Genomic DNA, 23500 nt, shown 5'->3' with positions numbered 1-23500 from the left:
CTTTTAAGCACCAATTAACAACACTAGGGAACGACATGCATTGTCGACCCTATACATGAGTAGAATAGTGACTTAAACAACACTAGGGTAAATCAAATAATTCACAATGGGTTATTGGGTTCAAAAGGCACCTAAACAGAGCTAAAGATAATTCACATCACACACCAAGCGGTAGACTAGTCAAAATATCATTGACAGTCACCAGGCAACACACATCTGCATGAATATACAACAATCTTTTGACCAGTACCTTCAGCATAAATCCTATGTGGGAAAGGTGGTAAATTGGAATATGATCCCTGGGTGTGTGGAGTTGTGTGAGTAGTAATATAGCATGTGTAGGAAAATGCCTAATGGACACCTATTACATAACCCTGTGTAAGTAGTCAGTGCCCCTAATGAAAAAATAATAATGAAAGTCACAGTCCAGAAAAATAATTAGCATTGGTGCTGGGTAACATAGTTACGTGAGCCAGTGGGTCAGGGGTCCTGCCTAGCACCCCCACTCCGACGCGTTTCGTCCAGAGACTTTGACTAGGAGTGGTGAGGGGACTCAAGCTGTATGCTGTTTATATAGTGATGTTTTTCGCGCCAAAAATGGATGAGGGAGGCAAAGGCTGCAGGTGTTTGAATGTATTATTGCTTATGTGCCGTGTCTGCGTGTCAGACTGGCACGCACGAAGTCAGCTCTAATGGTATGCGCATGCGCGGCTTGTAAGTATTAGATCCTGCCTTTATATCCAATGCGCATGTACAGGATGTGATGTCCCAGTGTTTCCGCCTGATGTGATATTATACCGAGCGTCACGACACTTTATTTAGTGCGTGTCAGTTTGGACCGCACGTCGCGCATGCGCGCCAAGTGTACCTATTGATCCTTGCGATCCTGTATTATAGCGCTCGCTAAAATACCTGATTTAGCAATGATAATTGCCCATAGTCACATATGTACAGGCTTAAGGAGATAGATGTAAATAATGTTTACCAATTGTTAATGGAGCAACATGCATTATTCGAAAGGAGACTAAAGGGTGCCATAAAGAAAGACCCATCTATGCGTGCTGCAACTGCGCACCCTAGTGTAACAAAGGCATATTAAATGCATATTGTCTAATCACAATGCGCTATATTTCATCAGTATTTGTACCAGATAACATAATACATCCAATATAATGCAGTACAAAAAGACCATTGAAAGCATGTGCAAATTGCATTAGTGGAATCATGATATGACAGAGTCCAGTGAATGGTAATTAGATCCAAGGTATCCAACTTGAAATACCTATTAATCCTGGACTGCGCCAGGTGTATATAGTCCAATTAAGTCCAAAGGTTGAAACGTTATGGCATCTATAGTTACGATGAGCGCATGGAAATAAACTCCTTCCACATAATTGCTGTTGATTTGTAGTGTCTCACTGATTTATTTGTCCATAGAGGTTTTACATTATTCTTTAGTGGATCCTATATATGCTTTTATCATAGGCAGATGTGCAGAACAAAGAGGGATTGAGAAACATTTACAACATGTATCAATCTAGTCAAACCAAGACGTGATCCATTGAATAGTTATTAGATCCATAGTATCCAACCTATAAATCCCATATATCCAGTAATTTGCCAGATGTGTTTGGACCAGGTATGTCCAAAATTGAAGTGTTCATTACACCTACGATTACGGCTTCTCCATGCTGCACCAATTCGCGGATTCATTCCACTGCTCCGTGGTGCATAGATCAAGCAGGGACCCTCCAGCACAGACATGAGAAGTCAGGATGATGCACTCCAAATTTCGTGGCCAATCTGGCCCCTGGTCGGTAAAGTCTCTAGTGTGAGGCACGTGCATACATGCAGTGTCTGCAGTTGCGACTTCTCCATGCTGCGCCGATTCGTAGATGCGGTCCATTGCTACGTGGTGCATAGACCATGCAGAGACCCTCCTGCACAGGCATCCAGAAATCAGGACAGTGCACCCCGGAATGTCATGGCCGATCTGGCCCCCGGTCAGGAGAATCTCCAGCTTAAGCCTCACATGTCCATGCAGTATCTAAAAGATTAGACAAAATACAAGCAGTAAGTGAACTCATCAAGATAGTTATGGAATATTTGGCTGTAAGCAGATAAAATTAGAGCAATTGTGTGTTACAAAAACATGGCATAGCCAATATAGTCATTCAGACCTCTCGGGATCATCGAGTTGATTTGTGTTATCCACCTGGTCTCCTTTTTTAAGAGAGCTTTTTCCAGGTCGCATCCACGTATGCCAAGGGAGACTTTGTCAAGCGCAAAGGCCCTGAGTAACGTGATATCCGCCGCATGTTTATTCAAAAAATGCCTGGCGACACTTGTGATTTTTTTAAATCCGTCAAGGTCCCTTTGCGCATTTTTGATGTTCCTGACATGTTCCAAAACCCGAAATCTGAGTTCACGTGTGGTCATGCCTACATATGGTAAATCACAGGGGCAAAGTATACAATAGATTACCCCCTTAGATTTACAGTTTAGTGTTGAACGAATTGTATAAACATGGGTCTTTTGACTATTTGTAAATGTCAGTCTATTTTCCATATGTTTGCAGGCCGAACATTTTGAGCATTTGGCAAAGCCTATGCGTGGTGTAGTTGACAAAAATGTTTTGTCGACATGAGGGATATAATGACTATTGACTAGGGTGTCTTTGAAGTTCGGTGCCCGACGGCTCGTCATAACGACTTGTTTGCCCAGGGCTTGTACCAGGTCAGGATCAGTCATCAATACCCCCCAATGTCGCTGTAACGCCCCGCGTAATAATGGCCATTGCTGGTTGTAGGACCCCACAAAGCGGATCGTTTTATTGTCTCGCATTTTTGGCTTAGGTCGCAAAAGGGAAGCGCGGGTTTTACTCAAGCTGTTACGGTACCCTCGTTCGACCATAGTCTTGCTATAGCCTCGTTGCAAGAATCTTAATTTCATTTCCCTTGATCTTAAGTCAAAATCATGACTTGACGAGACATTTCTCTTCAGTCTCAGAAATTCGCTTGTGGGGATACCTTTCACTTGGTGGTGGGGATGGAAGCTTTTGGCATGCAAAATTGAGTTTGTGGCAGTGTGTTTTCTAAAAATGTCAGTACATAGTATTCCACCCTCACCAATACTGATTGTCAAGTCCAAAAATTCAATTTTCGTTGGACTCGACTGAAATGTCAGTCTAATGTTTAGATCATTGTGGTTGAGGGCACCGATAAACGCACTGAATCCACCGGCATTGCCTCGCCAGAGGACAAGCACGTCATCGATGTACCTCAACCACAATAGGACATTCTGTGTATGTATTTGGTTCTCATCAGTAAAGACCACCTCTCTCTCCCACCAACCCAGGAAAAGATTGGCATAGGAGGGTGCACAGGTTGCGCCCATTGCAGTGCCTCTTTTCTGCAAATAGTATCTGTGTTTAAAGATGAAATAGTTATGGGACAATATAAAGTTGAGTAAATTGATGATCAGCTCAATCAGTTCACCTGTAAGATTTTGCATAGATAGGTAAAACTTTGCTGCCTTTAGACCATCTTTATGATGGATGCATGTGTAGAGAGATTCTACATCACAGGTCGCGAGGAGAACGCCTTCATTGACCGTGATATTCTCTAATTTAGACAATACATCCATTGTGTCCCTTAAAAAAGATGGTAGTGTTTCAACAGACAATTGCAGAAAGAGGTCAATAAATCTACATATGGGCTCACTCAACCCTCCTATGCCTGATACTATGGGTCTTCCCGGGGGGTGGGAGAGGTTCTTGTGTATTTTGGGTAATATATAGAAGGTGGGTACAACTGGACATTTTGTCACCAAAGCATCCATGTTGTGCTGAGTAATTATCCCGTCTAAGACGGCAGCTCGGAGTAACTTCTCGAGTTCCTCCCTAAACTGAATGGTAGGATCCCTGCTCAGCTCAACATAGCACTTAGTGTCTTTAAGTTGTTTATAGACTTCTCGCTCATACATCACCTTCGGCCATATGATCACATTTCCCCCTTTATCGCTGGGCTTGATCTCCACCTCTTTAAGTTCGCGCAGTTCTGCAATTGCTCGTCTTTCAGCATTGGATAGATTCTGTTCTCCTTTCTTAATATGGATCTTATTGAAGTCTTCCGTAACTAATTTTGCGTAGATTTCTACCTGTGGGCACACTTGCCATGGTGGGCAAAAGCTGGATTTTGGTTTAATTTTGGATAGTAGCATTTTTTGGTCTACTGGGACAACACCCTGTTCAGAATGTAGTGTAGTGAGGTCTCCTATCGCCAGTATTTCCTGTTCATTCCAATTCATAAATAGAGGCATGTCTACGAATCGGCGCAGCATGGAGAAGTCGCAACTGCAGACACTGCATGTATGCACGTGCCTCACACTAGAGACTTTACCGACCAGGGGCCAGATTGGCCACGAAATTTGGAGTGCATCATCCTGACTTCTCATGTCTGTGCTGGAGGGTCCCTGCTTGATCTATGCACCACGGAGCAGTGGAATGAATCCGCGAATTGGTGCAGCATGGAGAAGCCGTAATCGTAGGTGTAATGAACACTTCAATTTTGGACATACCTGGTCCAAACACATCTGGCAAATTACTGGATATATGGGATTTATAGGTTGGATACTATGGATCTAATAACTATTCAATGGATCACGTCTTGGTTTGACTAGATTGATACATGTTGTAAATGTTTCTCAATCCCTCTTTGTTCTGCACATCTGCCTATGATAAAAGCATATATAGGATCCACTAAAGAATAATGTAAAACCTCTATGGACAAATAAATCAGTGAGACACTACAAATCAACAGCAATTATGTGGAAGGAGTTTATTTCCATGCGCTCATCGTAACTATAGATGCCATAACGTTTCAACCTTTGGACTTAATTGGACTATATACACCTGGCGCAGTCCAGGATTAATAGGTATTTCAAGTTGGATACCTTGGATCTAATTACCATTCACTGGACTCTGTCATATCATGATTCCACTAATGCAATTTGCACATGCTTTCAATGGTCTTTTTGTACTGCATTATATTGGATGTATTATGTTATCTGGTACAAATACTGATGAAATATAGCGCATTGTGATTAGACAATATGCATTTAATATGCCTTTGTTACACTAGGGTGCGCAGTTGCAGCACGCATAGATGGGTCTTTCTTTATGGCACCCTTTAGTCTCCTTTCGAATAATGCATGTTGCTCCATTAACAATTGGTAAACATTATTTACATCTATCTCCTTAAGCCTGTACATATGTGACTATGGGCAATTATCATTGCTAAATCAGGTATTTTAGCGAGCGCTATAATACAGGATCGCAAGGATCAATAGGTACACTTGGCGCGCATGCGCGACGTGCGGTCCAAACTGACACGCACTAAATAAAGTGTCGTGACGCTCGGTATAATATCACATCAGGCGGAAACACTGGGACATCACATCCTGTACATGCGCATTGGATATAAAGGCAGGATCTAATACTTACAAGCCGCGCATGCGCATACCATTAGAGCTGACTTCATGCGTGCCAGTCTGACACGCAGACACGGCACATAAGCAATAATACATTCAAACACCTGCAGCCTTTGCCTCCCTCATCCATTTTTGGCGCGAAAAACATCACTATATAAACAGCATACAGCTTGAGTCCCCTCACCACTCCTAGTCAAAGTCTCTGGACGAAACGCGTCGGAGTGGGGGTGCTAGGCAGGACCCCTGACCCACTGGCTCACGTAACTATGTTACCCAGCACCAATGCTAATTATTTTTCTGGACTGTGACTTTCATTATTATTTTTTCATTAGGGGCACTGACTACTTACACAGGGTTATGTAATAGGTGTCCATTAGGCATTTTCCTACACATGCTATATTACTACTCACACAACTCCACACACCCAGGGATCATATTCCAATTTACCACCTTTCCCACATAGGATTTATGCTGAAGGTACTGGTCAAAAGATTGTTGTATATTCATGCAGATGTGTGTTGCCTGGTGACTGTTAATGATATTTTGACTAGTCTACCGCTTGGTGTGTGATGTGAATTATCTTTAGCTCTGTTTAGGTGCCTTTTGAACCCAATAACCCATTGTGAATTATTTGATTTACCCTAGTGTTGTTTAAGTCACTATTCTACTCATGTATAGGGTCGACAATGCATGTCGTTCCCTAGTGTTGTTAATTGGTGCTTAAAAGGGAACAACCGTGACAGGGGTCCATGCCTATTTTTTAAGTGTTTTTAATCATGTACTGTTTATTTAATTCTTCTTTGCATTGTGTCAAATAAATAAATTAATTAATTTTTTGCATACCTGAGTGCTCCCATACGGGTTACTTTTTTCTTTTTCTTTTTATATTATCCATAACCCGTGAGCACCGCCAAACCTTACCTATGTAAGACAAACAGGATATTTCTTTGGCTTATGGTGGCATAACTCATGTAAAAAGTAGATGCGAGGTTTTCCTTTCCCATCCCTCCCCCTTGTTTTTTCCTTCGTTATTTGAATATATATATATATATATATATGGGGTCTAACATGGCCCCATCGTATGCCAATCTGTTTATGTCCCAATATGAACAAACCCATATCCTGTATGATTCCCCATATGTTAATAATATCAGGACATATATGAGATATATTGACGATCTGTTCCTGATATGGGATGGCTCTGAAGCAGACTTGTTGCAATTTTTGGAATACCTGAATTCTATTCCGTCAAACATAAGATTTACCCTCAACTACAGCAATGAGCAGATCGTCTTTCTTGACACTGTTGTTTACAAGGGACCTACCTGGCTGTTGACGAAGATTCATCATAAAGCAACGGACAGAAATACCCTACTTCTGGCCAGTAGTCACCACCCTGATGCTCTGAAGAAGGGGTTGCCGTATTCTCAATTTCTTAGGGTCTTGAGGATCACCAGTAGGAGTGACGAGTGTGAGGAAGCGCTACAGTGTATGACACACAGGTTCCTTGCAAGAGGTTATAACCACAAAGAGGTCAAAGAGGCCTTAGCCAAGGCAAGAAGGTTTTCCCGTGATCAACTCCTCAAACCAACCATCCAAACCAGCACTTCAGATCGTTTTGGGATTAATACCACTTTTAGTACTTCATCATGTACTATTCGTAGAAGTATCACGAAACACTGGCACATCTTGGAAAACAACAAAAGAATTGGGAAAACCTTCACCAAACCACCATTATTCTGTCACCGCAGGGGCCGAAACATAGGTGACCTATTGACACAGGCAGATCCGGTATCCAAGTATGCCAGCCCTACGAATTGGCTCTCCAAAACTCCCGGTGTACACAAATGTCATGGCTGTATAAACTGCCAACACATGATATTGGGGAAAAGCTTTGTCCATCCACACAGTGGAAAAGCCATTAAAATAAAGGATTACATGAACTGTGAGAGTAAATTCGTTGTATACATCATCCGGTGTCCATGTGACCTGTATTATATTGGTAAAACCACACGTATGTTGAAGGAGCGTATGAGCTTGCGCTCCTCCATCAGGAAGGCATTACTTGACAGTACGAATAATGAGGATCTCAAACTGCAACCGGTAGCGAGACATTTTAAAGATCACAAGCATAGCTTGGCAACGCTACGATGCATGCCCATCATGCAAGCACATGCTGGCCCCCGTGGAGGAGACAGGGGCAAATTGCTGTTACAACTTGAAACTCGCATGATTTTTGAATTGAACACAATGGCTCCGCGAGGACTAAATGAAGATTTCAAATTAGGATGTTTTTTGTGATTGCATCTTTTGAATTTTTGTTCTGTGTCCTTTTCTCTTCATTAATGCATAGATGCTCATAATTAGGTTTCCATTGCCGGGACTTTGCATTATTGTTCCCCAATGGTGCAGTACTGAATATTAATATTTAACCAGTATGCCATTTACAATTGCCTAATTTATATGCATGTTTTTGCTCTACCTCCTCCTTTCCCTTGTTATCCCTCCCTCCCCTTGCCCTCCCTCCCCTTGCCATCTAAACAGTCACCCTCAACTCTGGAAATTGTTTTTATTCCCCATATGTGTTGATTCACTTGTTCCTTCACTGTCATTTTCTTTAGGGAGCTGCCACACTGATGCAATTGACACTGAATGCGGTACCAGATCGGCGTGACACTTTGGTGCTGTCACAGAGCCTTGCACATGCGCAACTTTACTTTGAGCTGACTTCCCAGGACTTTATGACGCCACACATGCGTTTCCTAGCAACATTGGACGCTAGGATTTTTTTGTCCACCGGGGGAGCCTGTACTCATCTGCCCATGTGAGATAGCATACATTGCTCTGTCTCCTGATTTCCAAGATGGCAGCCGTACTACCTCATACACTGATTGCACTTGTGGAGCTCCAGGATTGTACAATTAGCTGCCTCTAATTGTCCTCACATGGTGAACTATGGGGTATATATGTTCTCTGGGTGTCATTGTAGCACCCCCCTGAGGAAGGTCCTGCCTAGGACCGAAACGTTGGGTTTTATAGTGTGCTGTTTTGTAACTGCTAATACATGTCTTTTTGCTTTATCTGAGTGTTGCTGCTTTTGTGCCTTCTCTTATGGGAAGACAGGGTTTCTATATTGATTTCTATGGAGCATGCACCTTGACTTTACATTTGTTGCTTGGAGTGCTGGCTGCTGCTTTTTGTTATATATATATATATATATATATATATATATATATATATATATATATATATATATATATATATATATATATATGGTGGGTGCCTGAACTTACTAGGAATGTGTGTGTTCATTTAATTTCTAACTGGCAACAGTTGTTTGGAGGAAGGTGGACCCCTCTTCCCATAGCTCACCCCTCCCCACCTTTTAACTTGGGAGGTTTTTGCATTTTGCTGAATGGACACAACTTATTATGGTTGTTTCCCATCATACGGAGGTAAAAGGAAGGGTTCATAATTTAGTGTTAGGACCTGCAAATTTGGTTATACCTTGATGTGGTATGACACTTTGGACAACGGGTTTAACTAAATAACCAAGAAAATATTATTATTGAAGTATTTAAACTTTATACTTAGTAACATATACTGTATGTTTTGTCAATTGGATGTAGCATTGGTCACCCATGTCTTTTGTTGTATACATTTTCCACGCTCAGTAGCACTCCTTTTGACATAAGTGTGTGTATTTTATTTTTGAAACTGCTAGTATTTTAAATATAGTCATAATATAATGGAAACTCCATACCATTTGCCATTAATGTGCTATGTGGTGCACATTCAAATTACTGTCACTAAGCAATTCTGATTTTAACTCATTGCAAGCTATAACACTAACAACATTTTGGGAAAATATCAATTTTATGTACCCTTCTCCATATGTTGATCATACACATTTTAATAAAATAACATTTCTGTATTTGTGTAGTGGTATTAGGGACCAAGCAGTGGGCCTTGTATGATTAAGGCGATATATCTAACAAAATGTTTGCACAATAAAACTTCGTAATATACAGTACTGTAACTAAAAATAATTGACATAGCAAAAAAAAAAAAAAAACAGATCTAGTTATTGCCATCAAAGTAATTATTGGAGAAATGTTTAATTTGATATGCTCTGTCATTGACCCCATGGATTTCTGTTTGACTTTAATTTAATCTGCAGTGAATCAAGAGAAATGGGTCTTAATCCCAATTAGAAATCAATGAATTGTAGAAGACCTTTAAAAACGTAGAAACCTAGACATTGATCTCAGATGAGAATGACTTGGCCCACCTATTTATGTGAACACTCCTTTGTAATTAGTTCACTTACCGCCTTTCATATTTAAGGCAGAAGAAGGAACTTCAGTGGAGACGGTGTGATCACAAAACTGGAAGGAATAGTGATTTATTTTACTTGTCTAGGAGGTATCCATTTTCTAACCTACACTGAGTCTCAAACTTTAGGCTCCCAGATGGCCTGGCGATTGGCCTGTTGGCCTAATTCTGCTTTCTCAGTGAGGGGGTGGGTAGATGTATCCCTTTAACATATCCTGCTTCCTTCATAAAACAATGTTTAAATAACTGAAGTAGCGTTCAATTAACTGTTTTTGCCAACTCTCTCCTCCTTAGATAGACAAAATGGAGATAATTATGAAGTGAATGAGCAGGTTTAATCAAAGCCGGTTTCTCTTGGTATATTCATGAAGCAGCAATCATCATCCGTTTGGCTTTTGAAGAGCAACAATTACAATCACTTTAAAACCCAAAGGGAACAAAAATAGAATTTACATTAACATATAAAATATTCAGCTGTATCAGGGCAAACAATTGGGGGAAGGGGAAAGCATGTATTCTAAATTCAAAGTCAGTTAAAAAGAGGCTGCAAAATCTTGGAAATTATTTCTCTTCCCTGTTGGCATGTCCAGTAGAGAAACAGCAAACCTGCAGGGGATTTCCAGGAGGAGAACATGCAGGAAGCAACCTCGTTATCTTTAGGAACAGCCTGGGCCGCCAACAGAAATCTTGGGATCCAGGACAAATTAAAGGTGCAGCCCCCCCATCCAATAATCCCCCCATCTGCCCCCACACCATGGTGTACTGTTGGTCCCTGTTTGGGGTGTGGAATGAGGCAGGGGACTGGAAGGGTAGGAGATAATGGCCTGGGGGCGAGTAGTTATGGACTTTGGGAGAGTGGGGTGGGAAGGAGGGGGAATGAGGGAAGGGGGAGGGGGAAGGAGGGAAGGGGGGGGAAGGAGAGAGGGAGAGGGGAAGGAAAGAGAGAGGCAGAAGAGGGCGAGGGGGAGGAATGGGGAGAGAGAGGGGGAGAGAGAGAGAAAGAGGGAGAAGAGAGAGAGAGAGGAGGGGTGGAATGAGAGAGAGGGGGAAACAGGGAGATGGGAAGAACAGAGCTTTGTACCCACTGACTAAATGCTGTCCTCAAAGATTGAGGGCCTGTTAGAGGCCTGGGGATGGGGCCTGCAGAGCTATCTGCTGGAGTGTGTCCACAGAGGTGCCTGTCAGGCGAGCCTCCCTTCCACTGGTTTACTGCATGCTTCCTTGACAGGTACCTCCAAGGACATCTTCCAGTAGGCCGACACCTTTACTCACTGGTGCCCCCCCCCCCTTTTCGCTGGCCCTTGGGACAGGTCATAACATTGTTTCACCATATGGTATGCATTTCATGTTTGCAAACTGTTGCAGTCATTAATTGCAGTACATGTCACACCATATCAGAGAAAGTCTGTGGTATTTAGTGGCAAGATTTCTACAATATAACTTGTAATCGAACAGCAGCCATTTTAATGGTGTAACTGTACATACAGTACTGCTTATATATTAACCACATTGTCCTTTGCCATCAGAAAATGACAGGGGGGATGTATTTCCTACATGCTCTAGCTTTCTACTAGTTTTGACAACTAAAACTTGCAGCATTATTTGGCCTTATTTACTGGGTGTTTTCAATCCCCAATGATCTTCTTATGATGGCACTGCCACTAGAGGTGCTACCAGGGGAGTCATGATAATTGAAGGTTAATAACATGTGCTAGACAACTCAAACTCGAATAAAAATATTTTCTCTTCCCACCACAGAAATAAGAATGACCAGATGTGCCTGTTGCTATGGAGCCACTTTCACTCTTTTAGAAAGTGCCCAGAGGAATGATGATTGATGGATTAGCCTCTAAGCACTGAAAAGAAAATAGAAAAAGTCATTGTCATTAGTTATATTTATATCTGGTACAAAACATGACAAGTTTTACTTTCATCATTTCATGTCATTATTAAGTGGTGAACCGTTGTAGCCCAGTCCTAAATCTTTATTCCCTATAGCAATTTGGTCATTTGTAGAATGTTGTGAGATGTAGTGTGGATACCCGGACATCATTTAAATCTCTCTATGCCCCTATTCTGTGAGACATTGTTGACCCTATGCGCTGCCGACTGTTAAGGCAGTGAAAGAGTTAATGCACAGGGAACAATTCATAACCTTCCATTGGCATGGCTTTAAATAGATATATTGTTAACTCTGTGTAAACCGTTTCCCAGCCATATAGAAAAGGGCCTATGATAGGATGACATGAACTGATTAAAAGGATTCAAGGCAGCATAATTTGTGCAAGATCTGTAGAAATGAGAAATGAATTTAAGAAGCCCTTTTGATGGCCAGTATATCCTTTAATCTCTTTATATTTGCAGAACAATCTGTTTCAGGTTCTCCTAGCAGCGAATATATTAAATGTTTGCTTGATTACATATTTATGCAATTTATTCAGGACCATAAAAGTGATCAGAATGCTCTCACTGCAGGAACTCTTCTACTAAAACAAATCATAGCACAAAGGCAGTTTATTCCTTAAGTTTGTTCTATCTTGTAACAACAGCAGGCTGTCTCTGTGAGAATGAAGGCACAGTTCTTCCCACAGCACTGAATTGGTGGATCTCATTTTGTTCCCTGTGGTTAATATAGCACACTGAACACACTGTCAATCAGCAGGGAGGATATATGTCAAAGATACAGAATAATTTTTTCACAGCATTACCAAGAGCTGAAGACAGTATAGTCAGCAAAATATTATTTATTTTATTTATTTGTAGCCCCCTGCTAAAACCAGACCCGTTTTAGCATGCAGGCTAGGGCCTCACTCTGGCAGTGTTGGGGTTAAACCCATTATACATGGTCCTGCATGTGAGCTGCCTCAGAGATAGGATACACTGTTGCAGATCGAAGGCACATGAGGCATGCCTCAGAGAAGACAGAGAAGGGGAAAAGTTGATACCCCCAGGGTATAAGAGGTGAGGACCCACCCTAGAGAGAAAGAGTGTGCTGGGGCAGACTGTGCTAGGTGCCCGGTGCAGACAGAGGTTCCCATGCTGCAGGGAGCAGGGCTGTAGTCCAGATCTTTGTAGGGGTCTGGGGCTGAGCCTGCTTCATCCTTAGCCAGGGTCAGGGTGGGTCCTGGGAGGAACTTCTGACAGAGGGGGAACTTCTGAAAGAAACACATGTTGAAACCCTGTCCTGTCTATGCTTTGTGATATGCTGATCCTGCTGACAATAAAAGCAAGCATCCTGTTTTAAAAGTTCCTGGCATCCTTTTCTACTTATTTTACTCCTCATTACAGCCTTGGCCTGGATCCACTGGGTAAGCCTTGAGAAAAAGTAAAACTGGCTGGGCGACACTACGCTGAAGCAGGTAGAAATCCTGTTTGCAGAGTAAGAGAGAGACAGATTGCATGTTCACCCTATCTTCTGCAGCCGGGTGGGTATAGGGGTGTTACATATTTATAAAATGTTTTATCAGGAAGTAATACATTGAGAGTTACCTCTCGTTTTCAAGTATGTCCTGAGTTAAGATGACAAATAATACATGGTTACAATACATAGTTACATAAGTGAACAGGGTATTCATTATATACAAGACATTGCATGCATAGTTAGAGATCATATATATTACAGGCGTACATTATGTAACAGTTGCAGACCAGATTAAAATGTGAGACAGCTTTAGTTTTGAACAAACTTAGACTGGTGGTGGCTGTGAGAGTCTCCAGTAGATTGTTCCAGTTTTGGGGTGCATAGTAAGAAAACGAGGAGCGGCCAGACACTTTGCTGAACCTTGGGACCATGAACAGTCTTTTGGAGTCAGATCTCAGATGATAAGTGCTGCATGTGGTAGGGGTGAGGAGCGTCATGTGGTGGGGTGAGGTAAACGGGTAGCTTGCCCAGAAAATATCTGAAGGCACGACAGGAGAGTCTCCTGCGCCTAGACTCAAGTGATGACCAATTTAGTTCTTTGAGCATTTCGTAGTGATGTGTTGTAGTTGCATTGGAGAACAAAATGGCATATTTAACTGTAGAGGGTATCAAGTTTGCTAAGCTTGGTTTGGGGTGCCGAGTCGTATACTATGTCCCCATTGTCAATAATTGGCATTAGCATCTGTTTCTGACAAGCAGACTTAGGGAGGATTTGTTCCTGTAAAGTGCACCTTGTTTGGCATACAGTAGGTTTTGGATGTCACGGTATCCATGTGCATCCCAAATGTTAAATTGGAGTCAAATCATATCCCCAAGCATTTAAAACTAGTAGCAGGAGTTAGGGTGGTATTGGCATTGGTTCTGTTCTGGAGCTCAGCCATTGGAAGCTTTAAAAATGTAGCCTTGGTCCCAAATACCATTGTTACAGTCTTGTCAGTGTTTAAAACAGTTGGTTTTGTGAAATCCAATTTTCAAGTCTCAAAAAGTATAATTGAAGTATGTGTTCAAGGTTGGACAGGCTAGGTCAGTGTACATATAAGATTGTGTCATCTGCATACATGTGTATTGAAGCTCCCTTACAAGGTGTAGGAAGATCATTGATGAACACTGAGAAGAGGTGGGGGCCCCAGAACTGAGCCCTGCGGGACACCACAGGTGATATCCAAGTGGTCGGAGTTAGAGCCTGAGATGGACACATGTTGGGATCTCTCTTAGGTATGAATGAAACCAGTTTAAAGCATGCTTCCCTATTCCAGAACACTGTAGTTGTTTAAACTAGATAACATGATCAACAGTATCAAAAGCCTTTGCAAAATCAAAGAATATTGCACCAATGAGTTTCATTGCAAAGGATTTCACTGGATTTCATTGCAAAGTATGCATTATTACCTGTACTGTACTGACCTCTTGTCTCTGCTCAACATTTCTGAATACCTGAATCAACTCCCTGAAATGTATTTTACTATCTTGACCCCTTTTTCAGAAAAAATATGTACACCACACAAATCATCAGGAAATAGTTTCTGTCTTGGAGGATTACGAATAGCTGCTGTACATGAATACAGGTGAATGAAGAAATCAATTAATAGATTTCACACACTGCAGTTACTGACCTTGCAGGTCTCTCTGCCATAATACTGTTAATTACAGTAAATCCAACTGACGCAAAAACAATGTTCTGGCTTGACAAAATATAATTGCAATTTCTTAATGTGGATTATTTGCAGTAAAAATATAAATACATTTATATATAAATAACCCGCACTCGTGTCCACTTAGGGCTTGGAAACAGACATGACTGGATAATACACAAAATAGGCATTCTATATACATAATATATAACACACAAAATTGTTAGTTTTCACTTGCAAGACCACAATTGAAAATTTTTTCATTCTCAAATGATTAAAATAACTATATTTTGATCAAATCTCAAGTTGGTGTGTTAAGTATAATACATATCAATCGGTGAAGGGTAGAATCTCCCTTTTTCATACCTGCCCATTAACCCCAGGTCAACAGAGGGATATTGATCCATGCCAGTCTTTCTTTAGACATTACTTTAAGTCAATTGTTATTACAGCAGGAAATCGCAAACGTCCACTCAGCCAAAAACAAAAAAACAAAACCCAGAAGTGTATCATCCTTGAATGGGTGCCCTGGATTTAGTTGGCAGGTACTTTCTAACTATTATTATTTCCCCACCCTTTGCACACCCCACACATATTAACCATCTTCTCCATAATTTTCATGGAGCCCAAACTTACCCAACTGCACACATATATGAAGTTTATTAATCTCCTAAAAACAGAGGTTGAGAGGTTACGAATAAATGAAAGGAAGACTGCACCACTCATGAGGTACACATTCAATTCTCCTCATTATAACATTGCATTGTTTATCTCCTCCCTTAACTCCTGCTATAAACATTACCTACAATGCTCACTTGCGCTGGTTAAGCAACATTTGAGCAAAGCACCATTATAAATTGGGGGCTATTTATTAAACTATGATGGTGCCCATCAGTGCATTAATTAATGGAAACTCCCATTGAAGCCAAAGGAGGGTTTGGTGCGACAGTGCCCCGATCAGTACTATAATAATTTAATGAACAACCCCAAGTGACACCGACTAAATGATGCAGATTGCACCGGTTTGTTGAGCAATGTTCCAGCTTGTGAAACTTGATTCATATCCCCCAATATATCACGGCATAGAAAATGTGTGTTTTTGTGTCTTGTTCCACTTTTTGCTATTGGTTCAATCCAACAATATACATTTTTTCAATTAGGAGCAGATCGTTAACCAGGCAGGCTTACGTGACATCAGTCATCAATGGTGCAAATGAAAGGGTAAAAATGATGTGAGCCGAGTAACTCCATCTATTGACACTCACTAAATCACAAACTGGTGCACATGGGAAAAACAAGTGGAGCAAAATATCTTGGAATATTGCGAATAAAGAAAAAAATGTCTCTATCCCTATTTTGCTTCAAATCTGGCTGAATACATCTCTCTAAGCAATACTCCTGTACATAATATGTATGCACTTCTGTCATTCACAATGCGTTGACACACTCTTCTCAGGAATTATGCAGGATAGACAGTAATTCTATTTTGATTTTTATTCTTGCAGAATATACAGTTATTCTGAGATTTAAACAAAAATTCTTAAATGTATCAGGTCCAAACTTCTGGCTGAATGCATTTGTTTCAAGTGAAATTTGAAGAAGAACATTCTGATAGAAATTAATTCATTGCTTTTGAGACATTATTCTGTAGGAGACAGTTTTGTCATGGTATAGACATCAGACAAGTCCTCGAACAATCTAGGCCTAAATTGTTAGTTGTTAGTGAGTTGCTAAACTTGCTGCATTAGAAACCCGGTAATTTCTATTATGTAACGTTAGTATGGATCAGATATATTTCATCGCAGCTCTTTGGAAATGACAGAATACATGATTCACAGCTATCTGTGAGTCCACACATATTGGTGCAGGTTCAGCTAGCACTGATACGGGTTAGTACAGGTGATCCAGCATTAACTTCCATTGACTTGAATGGGAGTTGATGCCGTAGAGGTGACGCTAATCCTTAACAGTGCTTTTGTCTTGTTCCCTCCCCCCCTTTTCCCTTGTCTTTTCGTCCTCCCTTCCCTTCCCGTTTTTCTCCCATTCCACTTTGTGCACATCAATTGTATGTTTGTACTATATGTAAACTGACTTTTTGCTATTTACACTACTCTAAGTAACAGCACAGTAGACGCTACATGCCCTGGTATTTTGCGGCTATACTCTAGTATAATTGCTTTTTTTGACATTTCGACTTTCTTTCATTATTTAGTTTGAGTGCTGGTACCCTCCCTTTGTGTTATATTGTCTTTGAAGAGGGTATAGGGTCCCTCCAGGTTCCCATGCACCACAGTCATTTTTTATCTTCATTACACTAATAGAGTGCTTTTTAATCTATATACTTTCAACATCACAGTGTGTTAAATCTATTTTTAATGCAATATACAGATGCAGCGGCCATTATTTGAACAAATCACTGAGCCGTTTTGTGTGCTCTGCTGTATTCCACGCGGCATTAACGCGGCCAAACGCCCCAGGCACACGTGTTGATCGCAGTTGCTTTGTTTGAATTTCATGGATTCTGTTTCTTTGTGTGCAATGAAATGAATGAATTGTAATGTGTACAGTACTGTGCTTCTGTGTCAACTTCAGGTGTTTAAAAACCAGAACACTAAAATGCCATTTTCTGCACTCACCTGTCTAAAGGCGGTACGGTTGGAAGAAATCACGCTCCATGATGTGGGTATTCCGAGGTATACAACACGTGAAGTGTTCGAATAACGGCCGCTGCAGCTGTATGTTTATGATATCTTATACCAGAGTGCCTGTATTATTTATTCTAGTAATGTGAATTCTCTCTAATTTATAAATGCTCTGCTAAAGATTTCCCATAATCCTTTACTAGTGTGAACACTTGCATTTACTGCATTACACAAAACTTCTCTCTCCTACAATCTGTAGATCTTTTTTACGCCAACCTTTTGTTGATATGCTTTTCTATTACAATATCGTTCTTATGCACAAATAGGGATTGACATATTTTTGGGGGAATACCAGGCACCAACCACCAAGACTTGAGGATTTCACTTTGTTATCAGAACACAAAAGATTCCCCAAAGGTGGCTCACCATCTCTCCACCATGCTTCCCCTTCACTGCTCCTGTCCACCATGCCAGCGTAAACTGTGTTAATTTCATCAAGAAAGGACAGACAGCTTGAAAAACATGTAGATCATCTTTTACACCCCCCCCCCACCATCTCCCCCATCCTTACCTTGCATATTTGTTGGTGGGGTGGGGTGGGGTGGGTGGGGTGGGTGAGGGGGGTCTGTTTGCTTTCAACTGTTATTACTTCACCTCAGAACTCTCTCTAATATGAGAACACAGGAGTCACACCAAAGGTGGCAGCCAAATGGTGCCTGCCATTTGCTGATGTTATTGATGCTCTGTTACAATTCCCATAATCCTATATTATCTATGTCTGTAAATTGAATGTACTGTATAACATCTGTTCATTTAATGTAACCATGTATTGTAATCATAGCTCCGTGCACACAAGAGGCAACTCTCAATGTATTACTTCCTGATAAAATATTTTATAAATATATAATCTTTTGTAACCATATGTAGATATCTGGTTACCGTTTTGTACGATTTCTTGAGTGATTGTGAGCATTGTGGCTATTTTCTCTCTTTTATATAATATATAAATGCCATATATTTTTTTCAGAGCCTGTGTTTTTATTCAAACATTGTGATGTATAGTATTGCACTTAACAAAAAAACAGTACGTTTTAAATAGCATAGGTGTGAGTAAAAACACTGACACTAAAAACGATGACACTGCCTTTTAAAGCAGGGCAGTCTGGTTCAAATACCAATGCCTGCTCCTATAGATCTAGGTAAATCACCTTATCCCCGTTTGCCCCAAGCACCAAAAGTAGATTGTAAGCTCTACAGGGTAAGGGCTCATTGTACCTGCAAAATTGAATTTACAGAGCTGAGTATACTGTTAGCACTATATAAGGAAAAAAATATTATTATAGTTTTGTTACCTGCTTCATATGTACAGTGTAAAAGGAAAATGGCAGCTATTTAAAAAGGGTTGAGTCTGCAGGCCAACAAAAAAAAAGATGACCGTTAGAGCGCATAAAAATCAAAGGAAAGAGGGATATGGAGTGGGTGCAACTGATTGTCCCATTATAAGTGGTTGTTCTGACTCTTGACATATGTACACTTTTAGCCCTGTCTTGCAGACATGAGCTTTTCAGCACTGCAAGTATACAGCTAGCTTAAGCCCTTCACTGCTATAGAATCCTGCAATACATTAATTTGCAATGTGTTTGTGGCCTTGGTGACAGAGAAAGGGTTAAAGTGCAGCACAGCTTCCTTAAGGTTCCACTGCAAGTCTTTAACACTGGGGTTAACAATGTGCTATTTCTGGCTAGTGAGGAGTGCAGTGGATCCACCTTTCTGATTATTACTTGGCTGCATGCCAAATGGTCTGTTGTCTCCTGAGTATCTTTCGCTTGCTACAGTAAGTGGCATTACCACTTGTATAAAGCAGATACAAGTAATATCCAATGGTGTATTTACACATACTGTCTAAATGTATTTACAGCACAAGTAATCCAGTTTGAGTCACAGAGCTGCACTGAAATGCTTTAAAAAAAAGTATTTTTCACTAAGTGACACACATGACTCATGACATGTGTGGCTATCTTTCTCTCCCATCTCCTGATTCTCCAGTTAAGCAGTACATGACCTATTAGTGTGTTTCTTAAAGGCAGTCTAGCACATGACATCACAACTTTCCCCTCAAGCACAGACTGAGACAAAAGAAAGTCACACAGAGCAGCTGCCCCTAAATCCTCCCTGCAGGTGCCATGGTTTAAAATAGCCAGCTGGAGATGTACAGTATGTAAAGCAAGAAGTCTCAGGGGTTTATAATGTTTAAGTTTGGCATAACAATTCTACTTCATGCATCTGCGGGCTACTTCAAGAACATAGCAGGGAAGAAGTCGGATATTTTAGAATTAAAGCTTTTTTTTAACATTATTATTTTAAATAATTTTCACTTAGTGAAAAGCTGTATTTTGACATACTGTATAGTTTACACCCACGTAAAAATCCAGCAAGCATACTTTGTGGTATTACCAAGCCTCCAGGAAGACAGAAAGCTGCTTGTGCTGACCTTAAAGCAGTATTTATTGACTGCAGTAGGTATCAGAAATTAGCTTAATAAAGAGTAGGTCACCATATTTTCTGATCTCCTGTCTTTCTTAGGAAAGAGAAATTCTCTTTAGGCTGTGTTGATCAGCAAGACTATGATAAAAGAAAAGGGCCCTTTATAATACACAGATAGGTGAAGCAGAAAACATTACATTGTTCTTCAATCATCCAAATAGTATGACACAAAGGAGAAAAACAAGAGGGTCTTGCAACTTCTAATTACCTTCTAATTAACCATTTTCTCATTAAGCTCCAAGTATTACAATATCTGTCATGAAATGTTAATCTGCAATGCTCCTTCACAGTCCAATCTTCAATTAACACAAAAATGGAGATTAAAGAAAAAAAGCAGACTTACCATTAAACACCATAATGCCTTGTCATGATTTTTGCCCTAGGATTTTCGTGCTTGCTAATGAAGTTGTACCTTGAGAAAAGAGGCAGTAAAGTGTAACTAAAACTCCCTACTAAGATTGGGCTGATCACAGAAGCAAAATCAAGAATGGAGACATCAGATCTGATAGCAGACAAAGGACGGGGGAGTGGTGACATCCCAGCTCTCATTTAGCTATTGCTGAAATTACTATATTTAAATATTGAACCTAGTGCCAAGATTTCCCTGCCTACAGCAGAAAGCATTAAGGATGAGAGCAAAGCCAATCTGTACATTTAATCCAGATTCCTTCCACTTGCCTGGCTGATTGATGCTTTTTTGGTTCAATAGAGTTAATACTTCCAAAGCTGATATCCACTTCAGGAATATTGGAAACCTCTCCTATACAACAATAGCTCAAGTATTCAGCTATGCAGTTGCTGACTCTCTATATGTCAAAGTGAAGCAAACTAGAGGCAGTAAAGAGGCAATGATCTCTCATGTGAGGCTACAGCCAGCCATCTGCCATCCAATTCTGTCTTTATTAACTTTCTTGGCTGTTTATTCCCCTTGTAGCAGCTCATAGATTTCATTTCTAGTAAGTCCCTCATCGGTTGTAAATCCATACTCAAAAACATTCTGTTATGTCAACCTTTCCATGAACCCCTAGATTTCACTCTTTTACTTGTATTGTCTTTCAACTTCTGGTTAATACTTAATGTGCCCAGTAAATATTGGGCTATCATCGGATATTATTGTGTAATGCTGTTTCCCCCACCCGGTGGGAGATTTGGCCATTACGGATCATGTGGTGCATGATACCTGCTGGTAACAGGAGGGCTGAGTCGTCCGCCGATGGTAGTGGGGACACAGAACTAGGCTTCTGTGGTTCATACCTTACGTATTCATTAGCAGTGCAGTGCCTCCATCTGCCGTAGGCTCTAGGGAACTGAAGATGATCTCCCATGGTAGAACCGATTACCTCTCCCCCCAGTAAGATCAAACACTAGGCCAGAGGTGTATGCAAACAGGAACAGTTTATTGTCTCTCTCTCTGTGCAGCACAGTACATGACAGATTCTGCCCAAAACAGTCACTCTCAGCTACCACTGAAGGATGATTCCTGGACCTTTGTGATGGTGAAGGAATAACCAGGCTCACTAATAAAGTTTACGCCAACTTGGATACCCCTGATCCATGTTTGGAGTCCTACAATGTCAGCTCTTGGACCTAGATGTCAGAAATGCATTGCTGTGACTGTGAGCAAATTATGCGACATTAAAGATTTTTCGGTGTTTTGTCTTTCTCGGAATGCTGGGACCAGGAGATTTTTAGGCTGTAAGTTTCAGGGTGGGTTTGCCAGATAAAGTCTTTACAGAATGTGGCTATGTATAGAGGTTCCAAAGTTACAGGACATCCCAACGATGTATCAGGGAATCAAGTGAGATAATCGGATATATCAAAGCATATTGCTCCGGGCAAACTCCTACCCTGAAAACGTTCTTGCGATTCACTACCAGGATTCCTGTGCAGCATAATCCAGACAAGGTAAACGGGGCATTGTCACGGGAGACCAAGTCTTATCATCACATTAATACCGGGATTCTGGATTGAGCACAACAAGGCAGGCAAAATAAATTGTAATTTATTTCCTTTTAAGACAAACACACAATTCTTCACAATTACACTTAATAAACACTTACTGGATTGGGGAAACGAAATAAAATGTCCATGGAACGATTGACTAGGAAACAAATCTCTGGGCACCCCTGCACGCATGCGAGTGGGTGTGCGATTTGAGCCGTGCGACAATCCTTGGCTAGGGGCGCAAGTTGCCACCCCTGTATCTCCACTGGAGGAAATCTTTACGTTAAATCCTTACAGGATTCGCTCGGAATCCTTAGCTCAAACAAATTCTGGAAGAGGGGTGCGATCCTTGGTTACGATGTAGTAAACTCCTCACACTCCGGAACCGCTGATGCTGTAACTTGGACGGACCTTTGTGTCACGGTAGACCAGGGCTTACCAACAAATTATACCGGATTCTGGACTGAGCACACAAGATGAGTTAAATAAATTGTAATTTATTTCCTTTTACGACAAACACACAATACCTCACAAATACAGTCAATAAAACACTTACTGGGATGGGGAAATGAAATCAAATGTCCACAGAACGAATTAAAGGCTCTGGGCACTTGCCAGCCCAATATCTCTGCCAAAAGGAATTCTTTCGAAAAGTCCTTACAGGATTAGTTCGGGAATCCTTAGCTAAAAACGAATACTGGAAGAGGGTGCAAATCATCGTTACGATGTAGCTTAACCCCTCACAATCCGGAACCGCTGATGATAAACCTTGGACTTTTCTTGGTTGATCTTAGGTGAATCTTAGATGGAACTGACTGGGGCTAATATATACACCAATCCTCTTGTGGGAATAATTTTCCCCACCTATCCCTGACTTGCCAGCACCTTACAAAGAGGGCAGAAGTTGCTTCCCGGTTTGCACAGAGCATGTGCTAACTTCACACCTGAGCTGCTTAGCATACCGGGCCCAACCCCTTACCTGGCGACAGTAAGTCTGGGGTTTGGCTACCAAATGTGAAGTGCCCATATTTCCCATCGGTATCTGGCAATTAACAATATCCCGGCCACCCTAACACCTAGGGTCTCTGAGGCTTTTCAACTCTGAACTTCTCTTAGACACTGGGGCACCACCTTAGCAGGTGCCTTTTGCAGTTTGGAGATGAAAAATCCCTCAGCTCATTCATCCATAACATATGGGCATATTAATGGATTCAGGACAGGAAAGGATTCCTGCCTGTGCATTTTAAAACACCATTACAATACAGTTTATTTATTAATGTATGTTTTGCTTATGCAACAATTATAAACCTTATATGTTTGTTTATGGTTTCTTTTTACCTAGCTGCACTCCAAAAATGAGAGTGCTAGCTCTTTCCTAACGCAAGTTATCCACTTAATTGAATGGGCTCTCTGATGTGGGTTGAGGTTTGACCTATAATCGGTCTGGGTTACAAGCCGACATACAATGTATCCGTGCTGGCTTTGATCCGTAA

General features: G+C 41.0%; 1 long non-coding RNA gene across 1 annotated transcript; it reads right to left on the bottom strand.

Annotated features, from left to right (window-relative positions):
• Window positions 1-10779: 10779 nt before the first annotated feature.
• LOC142469786 (uncharacterized) lies at window positions 10780-20538 on the bottom strand. The gene is made up of 3 exons (XR_012789084.1): window positions 20407-20538; window positions 12799-12980; window positions 10780-11681 (listed from the first exon to the last, which is right to left on the bottom strand). It is a non-coding gene; the product is annotated as an uncharacterized LOC142469786 (long non-coding RNA).
• Window positions 20539-23500: the final 2962 nt, after the last annotated feature.

This window comes from Ascaphus truei, chromosome 1 (assembly GCF_040206685.1).
Source record: "Ascaphus truei isolate aAscTru1 chromosome 1, aAscTru1.hap1, whole genome shotgun sequence".
NCBI lineage: Eukaryota > Metazoa > Chordata > Amphibia > Anura > Ascaphidae > Ascaphus > Ascaphus truei.
The sequence above is the reverse complement of the archived record's forward strand: the minus strand, read 5'-3'. Positions and strand labels throughout refer to the sequence as shown.